The sequence below is a fragment of the Podarcis gaigeae genome (assembly GCF_964106915.1).
Source record: "Podarcis gaigeae genome assembly, chromosome: 1".
Lineage (NCBI taxonomy): Eukaryota > Metazoa > Chordata > Lepidosauria > Squamata > Lacertidae > Podarcis > Podarcis gaigeae.
In genome coordinates, this window is record NC_139678.1 from 73,325,536 (window position 1) to 73,339,207 (window position 13,672).

At 43.0% G+C, this 13,672-nt stretch overlaps 2 protein-coding genes across 2 annotated transcripts in view; both read left to right on the forward strand.

Moving 5' to 3' along the window:
* TMEM86A (transmembrane protein 86A) overlaps positions 1–13,672 on the forward strand; it is a 217,064-nt gene that overhangs the window by 202,435 nt on the left and 957 nt on the right. The gene's annotated exons all lie outside the window — the stretch shown is intronic.
* Positions 1–13,672, forward strand: part of LOC310837366 (receptor-type tyrosine-protein phosphatase eta-like) — an 81,944-nt gene that overhangs the window by 12,942 nt on the left and 55,330 nt on the right. The gene's annotated exons all lie outside the window — the stretch shown is intronic.

Below are 13,672 nucleotides of genomic sequence, written 5' to 3' on the forward strand. Positions count from 1 at the left end.
CCTTGGCTAACTGGTGGCAAGAAAAAATTCCTTAACTAGTAAACATTGTTTTAAATAGTCAAAGTCCCTTTTCTTCCAAGGCAACTATGACACTCATAAGCTATGCAGTTACTGCTGGGAAAATGTAGCCCCAGTGAAACCAAAGCTACATAGAAATAAGTCCTATTGATCTCAATGAAACTTCCTTCTAGGAAAGTATATTTAGGATTCCAGTCCTAAAATCTCACCTCAGTACAGTGTAGCTCAAAGCAAGGGCCACAGCTTTTTCCATTGCAAGCAAGTAGTGATCTCTGCCATTGGCATCACGCCAATATGACCCGATTAAAAAATCCAGAAAACAGATGCAGTGCACCACTACTGGTTCTGTGCGACTTCAGAATGAAGACGTGAGGATTACAGATTTGAATGCTCTCGTATGTTAAAAATATAAAACACAACCCCCACTCTCTTTCTACATGGAAGGCAAGCACACCTGCCTGTCTCATAAAGTCACTGTGCTGGTTTGGATGCTCAACCACCTACTGGAACTGCCCTATGTGGTACAAGGTGAACCACTTCAGTACCAGCACCTTGGACTCTCAAATCCCCAGCAGCAAAGTAAAAACTGATGGCTGATAGTAAAAGATGCTGGGAGGTCCTGAAGAACCAGTAGGGCCACAATCTTCCTCCCCATCTTTAGATGCCTATCATCCTCTTGGGTCACACTAGCAGTTTCTATCTTGGGTCCTAGCCTACTGGCTCTTTAAGAGGCATTGAATAGAGTTACAGTATTCTCTTTAAATCTTACTGTCTGGAGTGGCAAGGGTTAGACATAAAGGCCATTGCAGTGCTGTTACTGCATGGCTACAGATCAGAGGGGGAAATCCAGGTGTTCCATCACCTGCAAAGATCCTTCGATAGAAAGTTCTTTGGAAACACAATGAGACTTTATGGAGATCATGCAGCAGTATAATAATTATTTCACTTGTTGGTTCAGGAAATAGCATTGATTATAGGCCCTATCTCCATAAATGTTGCTTGTGAGCCTTGAAATGGCACTAAAGAATGACAGAAACATGCTATTTCTCCTCAGGTACTTCCCCTTTTGGTGAATTGCATATACAGGCAATTCTCTTTGAGTGTCGCCAGTAAGATAAGATGATGGATTTATCTTTGCAGAGTGTGTTTCTAACTCCCATTTCTGGGTTTCTCTGTAAGTGGTGAAGGCAAGAACCATACGCCATCTTTGTTGGGGCTCCTTGACACCATATAGGGGGGGGGCAGGAGAAAGGGGGGGCAGAGAAAGAGAAACTCAACCATGGGTTAGCACTATGTGGGCAAACTAAAGTGAGCCCATCAAGTACTGGTTTTCTTCACTTCCCTTTCTTCCTCTCACATGGGTGGGAGATGACTTCAGTTCAAATAATGATGTCACTTTGTGCAATACAAATCAGGAAGCCTGGATTACAACAAATTCTGGGAAATTAAACTGGTCAGCTTCATAACCTGTTGTCTGACGCCGGCTTGCTTTGAAACCACAGTTTGTTGTAACCCAGGTTACTTAATTCTTATGAAACAAGTCAGCATTCTTAAAAAACAAAACTATCTCCAGGCCACATAGGAGGGAAAGGAGCGGGGAGTTCTCAACACAACTGTTTGCTTGAGCTTGTTGCATTCCACCCATGTAGTATTAAGCTGTGGTTTAGTGTTACATGCAAATGCAGCTCTTTGTGTGTGAGTGCCTACCCCCCCCCCCCCCCGCTATCCACAGACCATCTTCTATGTCGATTCTGGAACAAAAGGCTCATTAAAACAATCCCACAGCAGCATAGGAACTGCCTTGTACGGTCCATCTAACTCAGTACTGTCTACACTGACTGGCAGTGGGTTTCAGGCCCACCCATGGATGCCATGGGGTCGAACTTGTGACCTTCTGCATGGAAAGCAGATGCTCTGCCAAGGAAGCTATGGAGTTGCCAGGAATCAAACCTAGGATGTTTGGCATGCAAAGCAGGCATTCTGCCGCTGAGCTAGAGACCCTGTTTTGTTCCTATATGTTTTATATTTATCATATATAACTTCATATATAGAATTAGATATATTTTAATATAAAATTAGATAATTTATACCTGTAATAATGTAAGGATCTCAATGTGAGGGATATTAAAAAAATAAGACTATCAGATCAATAAAATAGAAACAAAATAGATGAAGGAGCAGGGACCAAACACCAAAGAAAACCCCCCAAACCCTTGAATGAATAAAGCAGCCCACTTAAAATTCCTGTTGCAATCAAACAGAAAGCTGCTTCTAAAGCTTAGGAGTTGCTACTTGTTCAGTAGTGGCTACCAGCGTAATGGTTGGACTGCCAAAAGCAGGGGTCAGCAACCTTTTTCAGCCATGGGCCGGTCCACCGTCCCTCAGACCATTGTGGTGGGCCGGACTATATTTTGAAGGGGGAAAAAAATGATTGAATTCCTATGCCTCACAAATAACCCAGAGATGTATTTTAAATAAAAGGACACATTCTACTCATGTAAAAGCACGCTGATTCCCGAACTGTCCACGGGCCGGATTGAAGAGGTGATTGGGCCACATCCGGCCCACAGGCATTAGGTTGCCTAAAAAAAGGTAAAGGTAAAGGACCCCTGACAGTTAAGTCTAGTCGCGAATGACTTTGGGGTTGCGGTGCTCATCTCGCTTTACTGGCCGAGGGAGCTGACGTTTGTCCACAGACAGTTTTTCCGGGTCACGTGGCCAGCATGACTAAGCCGCTTCTGGCGAAACCAGAGCAGCACACAGAAATGTCATTTACCTTACCACCGGAGCGGTACCTATTTATCTACTTGCACTTTGACGTGCTTTCGAACTGCTAGGTTGGCAGGAGCAGGGACCGAGCAACGGGAGCTCACCCCGTCGCGGGGATTCGAACGACCAACCTTCTGACCGGCAAGCCCTAGGCTCAGTGGTTTAGACCACAGTGCCACCTGCATCCCTAGGTTGCCTACCCCTAGCCAAAAGGTTCTCAATGATTGAACTTACAGAGCAGAGAAGTACACCTGGAAGAATGTGTTCTCTCTGCTAGTTTCTTATGCAGTGAGGGCCAGTGCTACTAGGATGTGCAGCAGAGATAGGGAAAGAGGGCTTGCTTCACTAGGGGTTCTTTTTGTACACCCCCCAAAATTACCTTTTAAAAAGGCAAAACCCTTGTATAACTATTTGCATGGATTATCTATGTCTTGGTTATTCCGTTTTACTGTGATGACTTACTGCTATCCTATAAGGATTGAACTCCGTAAGTTTCCTTAGGGGTTGTAAGAAACTCACCACCACCACTGAGAAAGTAGAGGAGGTATCACACTTTTGGGCAACACACACACACACACAGAGAGAGAGAGAGGGGGGGGGGTTTGATGTGATGTTAGCTTAAAAGCTTTGTGCTCTAAATTTAGTTTGCAAAATACTAATATTAGGCCAAAATGACTACTGCAACACTGGCCTCAAATTATAAAGGGGGGGGGGGCTTGCTAGATAATACTCATTGCCCAACTCTGTAATGATGAAATCCAGATGAGTACAGAATACCCTTTTGTAGACTTCCTATCCAACTACAGTGCATAACACGTTTGCATTGTTCCATTCACTGATAATCCACAGATGATCAAGTGTGCCTTCCACACCCATCGCTTGCTATGAGGTCATTATGAAAAATGCACATGGGTTTAATCTGGCAGGCTTTGTATCTAAGCAGGTGACTCATAGTGCCACAGCCAATTTTGTATTTTTTTTGTTATTAAAACATGCTAAATAGCTTCCTGTGATGAATCGAAAGAGCTCCTGAACTGGATGCCACAAATGACCTTTGAGTTTAGGATTTCGAGTGCAAGTTTGCTTAGAAATTGTGGTGAGTTCTTCAGAAATGTGTTTGTGTAGATGTATGGATGGTCAACAGATGCTCAAACTAGAACCCACAAGCGTACGCAAATTTCTGCTTTTGTATCTCAGGTGTAAAGAAAGAGAGAAAAAGATGAGAGAATGAGCTGTGAGGTCCCGAGTTCAAATTTCACCTCAGCCATAGGTTATTCAACTCACCTAAGGCAGGCTACCACCACTTAGCCTCAGTCTGCCATTTGTTACAAGGGGTTAACAAAACTGGCCTACATTACAGGGTAACTGTGTAAATTGCTGAGATCATGTACATGAATCACTTGAAAGGGTAACCAGGATTAGAAGTTGAATTTTCAGTCCTTGGGGTATAGTGTTGCTAAGTTTGAGTGATTAATGCTTAAGGAACCATGCTGTGACTAGAACTTCCTACAACTGAGAACGAAGTATACTGGAAACTAACAGAGCATGCAAATACTGGAAGGAACAAGATGCCTCCAGGCTTAGTAAACATTGCATCACACAGAAGTTTCTGGAGGGGAGAGCTAAGCCTCATCTGCTGCAAGAGTAACGTTTTATACACGTATGAAGTAAAAAATGCTATTGATTTTGTGTTCCTGAAAAAGAAAAGCAGGTCATTCGGCATAATTAAGTTGTGAGAATACTGGATTTCCTAGGTTGCCGCTGGATTTAGAATCCAGTGTAAATTAGCAGGAATGTAGCCCAGTTCACAATGAGAAGATGGAGATCACCCCTGCAGAAGATCACAAGTTCAGATATAAGTTGGTGGGTTTTAAAATGGGCATGAGGCAGTTTTGCAACTGTGAGCCTTTAGGTACCCTCCTCTGCCCCGAATTGTTAGTTGTGGTGGCATAGTATTATGGTTGTACGTTGGATCTCGAACGACTTAGTTGCCGAATGTTTCGGCTCCTAATCAACAACCAGAACGGATCCTGTTCAACTTCCAAGGTACGACTGTATTAACAGTAGTAGTGTGGACCTGCCCTAACAACCTCCATCTTGATTCCTCCAACTTCACTTGCTTCTTTACTTACAACCAGTTCAGAGGGTCGGCCTGGCTCTCTGTTTCCTCCTAGGCTTTAGTGTTCCCCTTTGCAACTCAGGAGGAAAATGGGGACAAAACTAGCATTAGTTGGCTCTGTTAGTCATTGGCTCAGCCTCCACCTACAGTTGGGTTCCTAGCTTTCTCTCCCACCAGGGCCTATTACAATGAGTAATAGCAGTAAATAATATAAGTAATGGCATCTGTGGCTTGTGCAGCTAAGGACATTAGTCAAAATCTCATGTCTACCCCAACTCCCTTTTTGGGTTCTTTATTTTTTAAGAAAGAAAAGAAATGGGGGGAAAATGGCAATAACCCATGTTGCTTGTACATTTCAGCTTACAAGCAGTATCAGAAAATCCAAGATCAGCAAAATATTACAATTTCAGAACAGTTTCTGTGTTTCCTCCCTCTCAGTTCCTTACTGCAGCTTTACAGAATAAATCTTGAACACTGATGCCCCTGCTTTCTGTGCATTGATTTCGTTCATTCTGCATACGTAATAGATGGGAAACATTTTTCCAGAAAGTCATCCAAGCAGAAAGGGTTACATGGCCCATTAATTTGAGCTACAGTTTGTCCCCAGCTAAAAAGTCACATGTTTTAACAAGCCAACTGCAGTGGTACTTCGGGTTACAAACACTTTGGGTTGCAAACTCCGCTAACCTGGAAGTAGTACCTCAGGTTGAGAACTTTCCCCCAGGATGAGAATGGAAATTGTGCGCCGGCGGCACAGCAGCAGTGGGAGGCCACATTAGTTAAAGTGGTACCTCAGGTTAAGAACGGTTTTGGGTTAAGAACGGACCTCCGGAAAGAATTAAGTTCATAACCCGAGGTACCACTGTAGTAATAAGTGGCAGATGCTTGCCTTCCCAACTACTGGTAGTTGCCCCTTGCAAATTTAGCAAACAATATCAACATGAATATTTTATTTATTTATGGGCAGTACCCAGGGGCTTTGTTCTGTTAACACAAAAAATTACGCTTGCACAATGGAACTCCTCCCCTCTCCTCTCCCTGTACCCTTCCCTAAACTCCAGAGAATTGAGGGAAACACCAGAACAGATTTAGGGGATGCGCAGGGGAAGGAGAGGGTCGAAAGCTCTGTTGTGCAAGGGTAAATTCTTGCACTAATGGAATGAGAGACTTGGTGCTTCTTTGAATGCAAGATGATTGCTTGGGGCTTCTCATTGCATTTTATCCCCACATCCTTCTTCCTGTGACAGATCTATTTATTATTTAAGTATATATCCTTGTGGAATCCCCAAAGTAGCTAATAACAAAATATACAACAAAATGCAAAATAAATCATTAAAACATATGCCATCATACCAGGTCACATTTCTCACATATCTTGAAGCAGGTTGAAATACACCATTTGAAATGCCCATTTATTAGTACTGACCCATTTATTTATTTATACTTTTTATTTATTGCATATTATTAATAGACATAATTAATAATTAATTTTTAGATGTACAATATATAATCTGCTCTAAGAGTGTTAGTATTTGTTGTATTGTACATCTAAAAATTAATAATTAAGTCTATTTATTCATAATACGCAATAATTAAAAAATATAAATAAATAAATCACATGTCGTGAAGTGAGTAAGGGCAACAGTCCTCATTCCTCAAATGGCTTACCAGTAATAAATAAATAAACATTCAATTTATAAATGCAGTAAATTTTTCATTGAAACGTACTCCTTGGCCTAAAATGCTTTGTTGCCTCTTTAACAGGCTCCACTTAATGTCTCGAAATCTTTCCTTTTCCTTTAGGTGACTATTAATTTTATAATGTACAGTTGTTCCCATAGCTTTCTTCCAAGATCTGATTTGTTGAGTTTCCAGTTGCTTTTCCGTGACTTAGCATACAAAATCCTGGCTGCCGTGATTATATATAGTGCTGGTTTTGATGTTCTGGTGCTACAGTACATGAGTTTTTTACATAGTTCAGCAGACATAAAAGAGGATCCAGTGAAACTTTGTACAGCAATTACCGTATCCCCAAACCTCTTAGCTTTGCTACATCCTTATCATAACCACAAAAAGTCTCCCTTATCTGTGTCGCAGGGCCAGCACTTAACCATTCCCCTTTCTCCTCAACTTTGACTTCCAGGGAGCCCAGTGCCACCGAGGTAACATCTTTACAGAGATTCCCTTATAGTTATTTGCAACTGAGAAAGTAGCTGACTTGGAGAAGGGCTTCATTTAGAAACCTGAGAAACTGTTATGGGAGACTATGCCCCCCAACCATTGCAACCCCTTCATCTCTTACGACAGTGTGGTCTTCTCATGATAGGCGTGGGTGAACTCACAGGAGGAAATCTTTAACAATGTAGTAAGGCTCAGATGTTTTGTAAGGTAAGACAGGACCAGCACAAGGCAAGTCTTCTTTACTGGTCCCCATATGGATTTGGGCCTTAACTATGATCTTAAGCCAACAAGTTTTTTGATCATTGGATAACTGTTAAATTGACCAAACTACTTGAGAGTATGGGGAAAACTAGCTGTCATGGCTAATGACCTATTTTCAGACAATGTATCCTGTTCCTCTACAGGCCCAGGGTGCCTCTGTTTGTTAAGGCTTGGCACAAGAGGGGGTTAACTCTGTTTTGACAACAGGCTACTGGCACTGCTCTCCCAAGAACGGAAGCCCCCGAAAAGCAGAACAAGCTTGCGGTGACATTGTGGTGAAGCTTCAAGCTGCTGACAGATTGGTCAGAGGCGGAAAATTTCCTCACTTGACTCACTACGATATTGCAGAGATGGTGGAAGGATCTAAGGCATCTTCCCAGGAGAAGGGTAGTCTAAGGCTGCAGTCCCTAAACACACTCACTAGCAAGTAAGAAGTATTGAACACAATGAGTCTTACTTCTAAGTGAACATGATAGGACGGTGAGGAAAGAACAACTCAAAAGCGTTGTTGTTGTTGTTTAGTCGTTTAGTCGTGTCCGACTCTTTGTGACCCCATGGACCAGAGCACACCAAGCACTTCTGTCTTCCACTGCCTCCCGCAGTTTGGTCAAACTCATGCTGGTAGCTTCACGAACACTATCCAACCATCTCGTCCTCTGTCGTCCCCTTCTCCATGTGCCCTCCATCTTTCCCAGCATCAGGGTCTTTTCCAGGGAGTCTTTTCATCTCATGAGGTGGCCAAAGTACTGGAGCCTCAGCTTCACGATCTGTCCTTCCAGTGAACACTCAGGGCTGATTTCCTTAAGAATGGAGAGGTTGCTACAAAAGCATTGTAGCAACCTTTGAAAGCTTGCTTTTTTGAAGTAGAAGGAGGGTTGTGATGTAAACCAGGTGGGGACAACCTTTTGTCAGGGTTTAAATTCCTTTGGGGTAATCTGTTGGGATGCATGTTGACATTGAGTGGGGCCAGAGATAAAAATGTTTTGGAATAAAGAGCCTCCTGCTTCATTTTTCACTAGCAGTGGTCGCTGGTGCCCATTGGGACTGGTAGGGGAAAAGGCTGGGAGACCAACTGTAGGCAGAGCACGAGCCAACTAAGGTCACATCCACACTATACATTTAAATACATCTTAGGCCACTTTAACAGTCATGACTCCTCCCCCAAAGAATCTTGGGGACTGTAGCTTGTGTGCAATATAGCTAAATTTCCTAGCAAACTGTATTTCCCAGGATACTTTGGGCAGAGCCATGACTGTTAAAGTGGTATAAGAGGGCTTTAGATGCATGCTGTGGGTGTGATCTGATTTTAGTTTTGCTCCTGTCCTCCTCCCTGTTGAATCCTGCAAAGGCAACATGGAGACTCAGGAGGAGGAAACTGGCAGGCAGTGCTATCCCTTGAGTTGGACATATAGGAAGAAGGCTGGACAGGCAGGGGCTGGTGAAGGGCAGGCTGAGGTTGGTGGGGCAGTTCCACATTTTCCCACATGGACGAACCTCCACTCGATGCCAGGCTGGAACTGGAATTCTGTCACATAGGTTAGCATTATTCTCCTCCTCCCTTTTTTATATTGTGTGTCCTGTGTATAAGTTAATGTGGAGGAAATCATTTATGGGCACACTTGGAAATATAATAAAGCCCTCCCCCCACCCCTCGTGTGTCCTGTGTATAAGTTAATGTGGAGGAAATCATTTATGGGCACACTTGGAAACATAATAGAGCCCTCCCCCCACCCCTGTAGCTGAGGCCAGAAACACTGGATGGGTTGAAGTGATAAAATGCATAAAAGTTGCCTCTTAATCATCCTGGCATCTGTTATAGCAGTGTGTGTGTGTCTTTCATTTGTGTTTCAGTCCGGTAGGAAAGAGAACTTGCTCAGTCAGAGCCATCATGTTTCAGACTTGTTACCACCTCCCTTTATGGAAACATTTGAAAAGAAAGCTAAGGTATTTGGGATATCTGCAAGAAGTTAAGAACACAGGATAGTGTTTTGAGTGTCTAATGAGCTACAGGTTCACCCCGTTCTACTGTATTTGAATTCCAATTCATGTCTCTCTACCTACCGCTATTTTAAAAAGGGACCCCTGACCATTAGGTCCAGTCGTGACCGACTCGGGTTGCGGCGCTCATCTCGCTTTATTGGACGAGGGAGCCGACCTGCAGCTTCCGGGTCATGTGGCCAGGCATGACTGAGCCGCTTCTGGCAAACCAGAGCAGCGCACGGAAACGCCGTTTACCTTCCTGCTGGAGCGGTACCTATTTATCTACTTGCACTTTGACATGTTTTCGAACTGCTAGGTTGGCAGGAGCAGGGACCGAGCAACGGGAGCTCAGCCCCTCGCGGGGATTTGAACTGCTGACCTTCTGATCGGCCAAGTCCTAGGCTCTGTGGTTTAACCCACAGCGCCACCCCTGTCCCTATTTTATAACACCTTAATTAAATAGCACCACTATTTTATAACACCTTAATTAAAGAGCAAAGGTACTGTAAAATCTTCGATGCACATTCATTGTGTGTGTGTGTGTGTGTGTGTGTGTGTGTGTGTGTAGCGTGTGCTGGCATTTGCATACTTCATCATTTTGATAATCATGAATACTCTGACACATGGAAAGGTGGAACGGGAAATTATTTGAATATGCTAGTCTAGCATGGCAAGGAACAGCTGCCTGAGGTTTTGCTAGAGTAGACAGTGTATATTCTCACCCCTCCACAGCATGCAATTGCCCCTGAGGCCTGGGTTAAATGCAATAATTGTTCCAATTAAATTGCTGTCAGTATTTTAATAGGCATAACTGCATGTGCCATCAGTGAAAAGCCCGGTTTGCAAAACCAAAATATATTGGTGGCGAAAAAGTTCACAGTTGAATTGGATTGCACCAATAAAATTACCGTATTTTTTGCTCTATAAGACTCACTTTTTCCCTCCTAAAAAGTAAGGGGAAATGTGTGTGCGTCTTATGGAGCGAATGCAGGCTGCACAGCTATCACAGAAGCTAGAACAGCAAGAGGGATTGCTGCTTTCACTGCGCAGCGATCCCTCTTGCTGTTCTGGCTCCTGAGATTCAGAATGTTTTTTTCCTTGTTTTCCTCCTCTAATAACTAGGTGCGTCTTGTGGTCTGGTGGGTCTTACAGAGCGAAAAATACGGTACTTTTGTAAACAAGTGGTTTCCCCCCACTGAGCAGTATATAGGCTGATAAGGTTGACATCTCTCCCTATGTACTTGTACACTTATGTCAGGTTGATTCATGATGATAAAAAAAAAAAAAAGACAGCACAGCACAGGCTGTTTGCTTGTGCATATGTTACATGGGATGGTTTCTGGGGCAGTGATGGTACGGCAACCTTCTCACTCAGAAGCAGTTGTTAGTGGGCAACTGGCAAACTGATGTAAGTCTCCCAGGCCACAGAAATGAACTTGAAATGAAGGGTGGGTTCTGTAACAGCAAAAGTGACCGCCTTTACTCTTTACTGCTTCTCTTTTTCTCCGCAGCCTGCAGTTCCAAAGGCCCAGTTGAGCTCTCCCATCTTTGAATACTTAAAAGTTACCAGCTTGTGGCTTGTTTTGAGAGGAGCAAGCTGTGCAAATATTTTGCCTATGCTGAAATACCAAAACTCTAAACATTTCTAAAATGGCGCCCAGTTTATAGGGTAGAACATGTCCATTTTTTCCTCTTTTCATGATGGATAAGAGTGTGTGTACACATTGTACTTGGTTGTGTCATGCCACACAATGGCAGGCGTGGGGAATCTTTAGCCCTTCAAATGTTACTGAACAACAGGTTCTCTCATCAACCCCAGGAAGCATGGCCAATGGCCAGGGGTTGTAGATCACTAACATCTGGAGGGCCAAAGGCTCCATACATTAGAGTCTCTACGAACTGTTACTGTTCCTTGCCATATGAAAAAATGCAGGTATGATAACAGGTTGAACCAAATTGAAATTTTGTGTGAATGCAGAATTCGTATTTTTAGAGGAATGGATCTGTAATGTTTTTAGGATGCTGAGTGAAAGCACCCAGTATTTGTTGGAAGACAATTTTTTTGCAAGTCAGGAGTAAGGAAGATGGCAGCTGAGATACAAACTGAGTGAGCCATAACTCCAGTGGCAAATTTAAAGGATTCTGGGATGTACACTGTAACTTGTGCCAGAGTGCCAAAGACTATATTGTGTATATTTTGGTTTCAGTAAGGGACTTTCTTGCCTTAATTAATTAATTAATTAATTGCTTTATTTATTTGTGACTCTTTTTACATGAGGCATTCTAAATTGATTTACAACAGAATAAAATATTTATTAGGCACTGTACATAAAAGTAAGACTTTGGGAAGCGAATACGTAAGAGCACAAGGGCTGATAGGTTTGTTCTGAGATAACTTGGGCAGTTTTTACATGCTTAAGAAGCATCACTTTGACAAAACCTGAGAAACTCTGCATAAGTACATTCTGTTAGGTTTCCTCAAGGGAGGAAATGGAAGAATAACTTTTAATTTACAACTGGTTGGCATACGCCTGTGGAAGTCCTAGAGTCATCTAGGGTTAAAAATTGCAGATGGAATTAAAGTTTCTGTATAACTTGATGAAGAACAGATGCCAGAAAACAATGTGGGGGGTGAGTGGGAATGTTTGGGTTATCATTACAATCTCTCTTCTCCCCCACCCCAAGCATGCAAGAATGCATATTGAAACCATAGCTGTTTGAGAACCCAAATTGTTACCTGGAGGTTGACAAAATTGCTGCCGGATTGGAATGCACAAGAGGGTTTGCAACTTGAAGACCTTATTAAAAAGAAGAATCCACTCTTTCTCTTACAAAAAAAAAAAAAAAAGGTTTTTCCATTTTCCTTTTTGTTTCCTTTTCTTAAAAAAAACCCCAAACTTCATCAGTTTAATGCACGGTTATTTGATTCCTACAAGCCTTGGTGCACAAACAGAATACTACTCTATTTATAAACAAAGGGGAAAAGAGGAGTGCAGATGAGCCTTGACGCCACTTTAGCATAAAATTGGAAGAGTAAACAAGGTTAATTATGTGACGGGGGGGGGGGGATATCTGGGAAAAGCTGGAGCTTCTCTGCAGCATTTGCAAATGGTGGTTAATGTAATGTTAAATGTTGATTTAAACTTCCCCGGTTGAATATTTGATGAGGAGTTGCCTGCTTACCCTCTGTTTCGAAGATGTTGCCTACCTTTGGGCAGAAGTCTTTGGTTTTACCAGGGCGAGATTCTGCTTCTATAAGTGATACCACATCCATTGGGATAGAGACAGAAGAAGTCAACATGTATGAATAATCGAACTCTGGAAGGTTCAGAATGGACCGCAGCAATGATCAGTATTGGTTGATGCTGCGGTATAAGCCCATTTTCAAAAGGTTAAGGACCAGGAGCGTTTTCTAGCTTTTTCTTTTAAACACAGTACTTGAACCTTCTAATCTACATCTGCTACATTGTGCCAAAGACAGTATTGCTGTTGTGATAGATGTGGAAATCACATGATTGGGGAGAGAACGACAGTGTGACGTAGCTACTCTTGCTAATTAGATGAGTACTACCCAAGACAATCGTATGACAACAGTTGTGATTTTAAATCTTCAAACAAAATGAAGCAAGAACTAATAAAGACCAAGTTCTGTTCATTTAGGAACATTTAGCTGATTAAAGATTGGAAGCTTGCTTTGTGCAAACCCCTCCTGAACTTCCACTTTATCTACACAAGTCTACACATGATAACACAAATGGGTTTTTACTTTTTCACATGCATGAGCCCCATGGAGACATGGTGGAAAGAGTGATCAGATGAGGAGGAGTGGAAGGAGAGTGAGGAAGGTCCTTCCAAGGACGGCCTGAGTGACTTGGGAAGTAAAGACCTGGATCCGGGGGAAGGACCAAGTGGGTTGTCAGAAGAGCGGCACACTTCAGCGTCATAATGTAATCCAGGTGCAACATCATCACCATCCAAGGGGCCCCCAGTGCCTCTCCTTAGCAGCGAGGAGGCATCACTCTCAGAGGAGGCACCAAAGGATAGATGTGAGAGCAAGCTGGCCCCATTATCTCTGTTTCCATCTCCCAAGAATGCAGAGGTGACAGCGCTGGCAGGACCATCCTCTGCTCACTCATAGCACTTGCTTGGCCAGCCCTGAGACCTGGGGAAACGATTGCACAAATGACGTGCCTGTCCCACTTTTCAAAAGGGAAGCCTAGGGGGTGAGCCAAGTGATGGAACCACGCCTCAGCTTGCCTCTAGCCATGCGTTGTAGAGTTCTGCTGTGCTTTATGAACCTGTCACCTGACCTATGTTGAGATGCTGTACTGAATTTTCAACTAA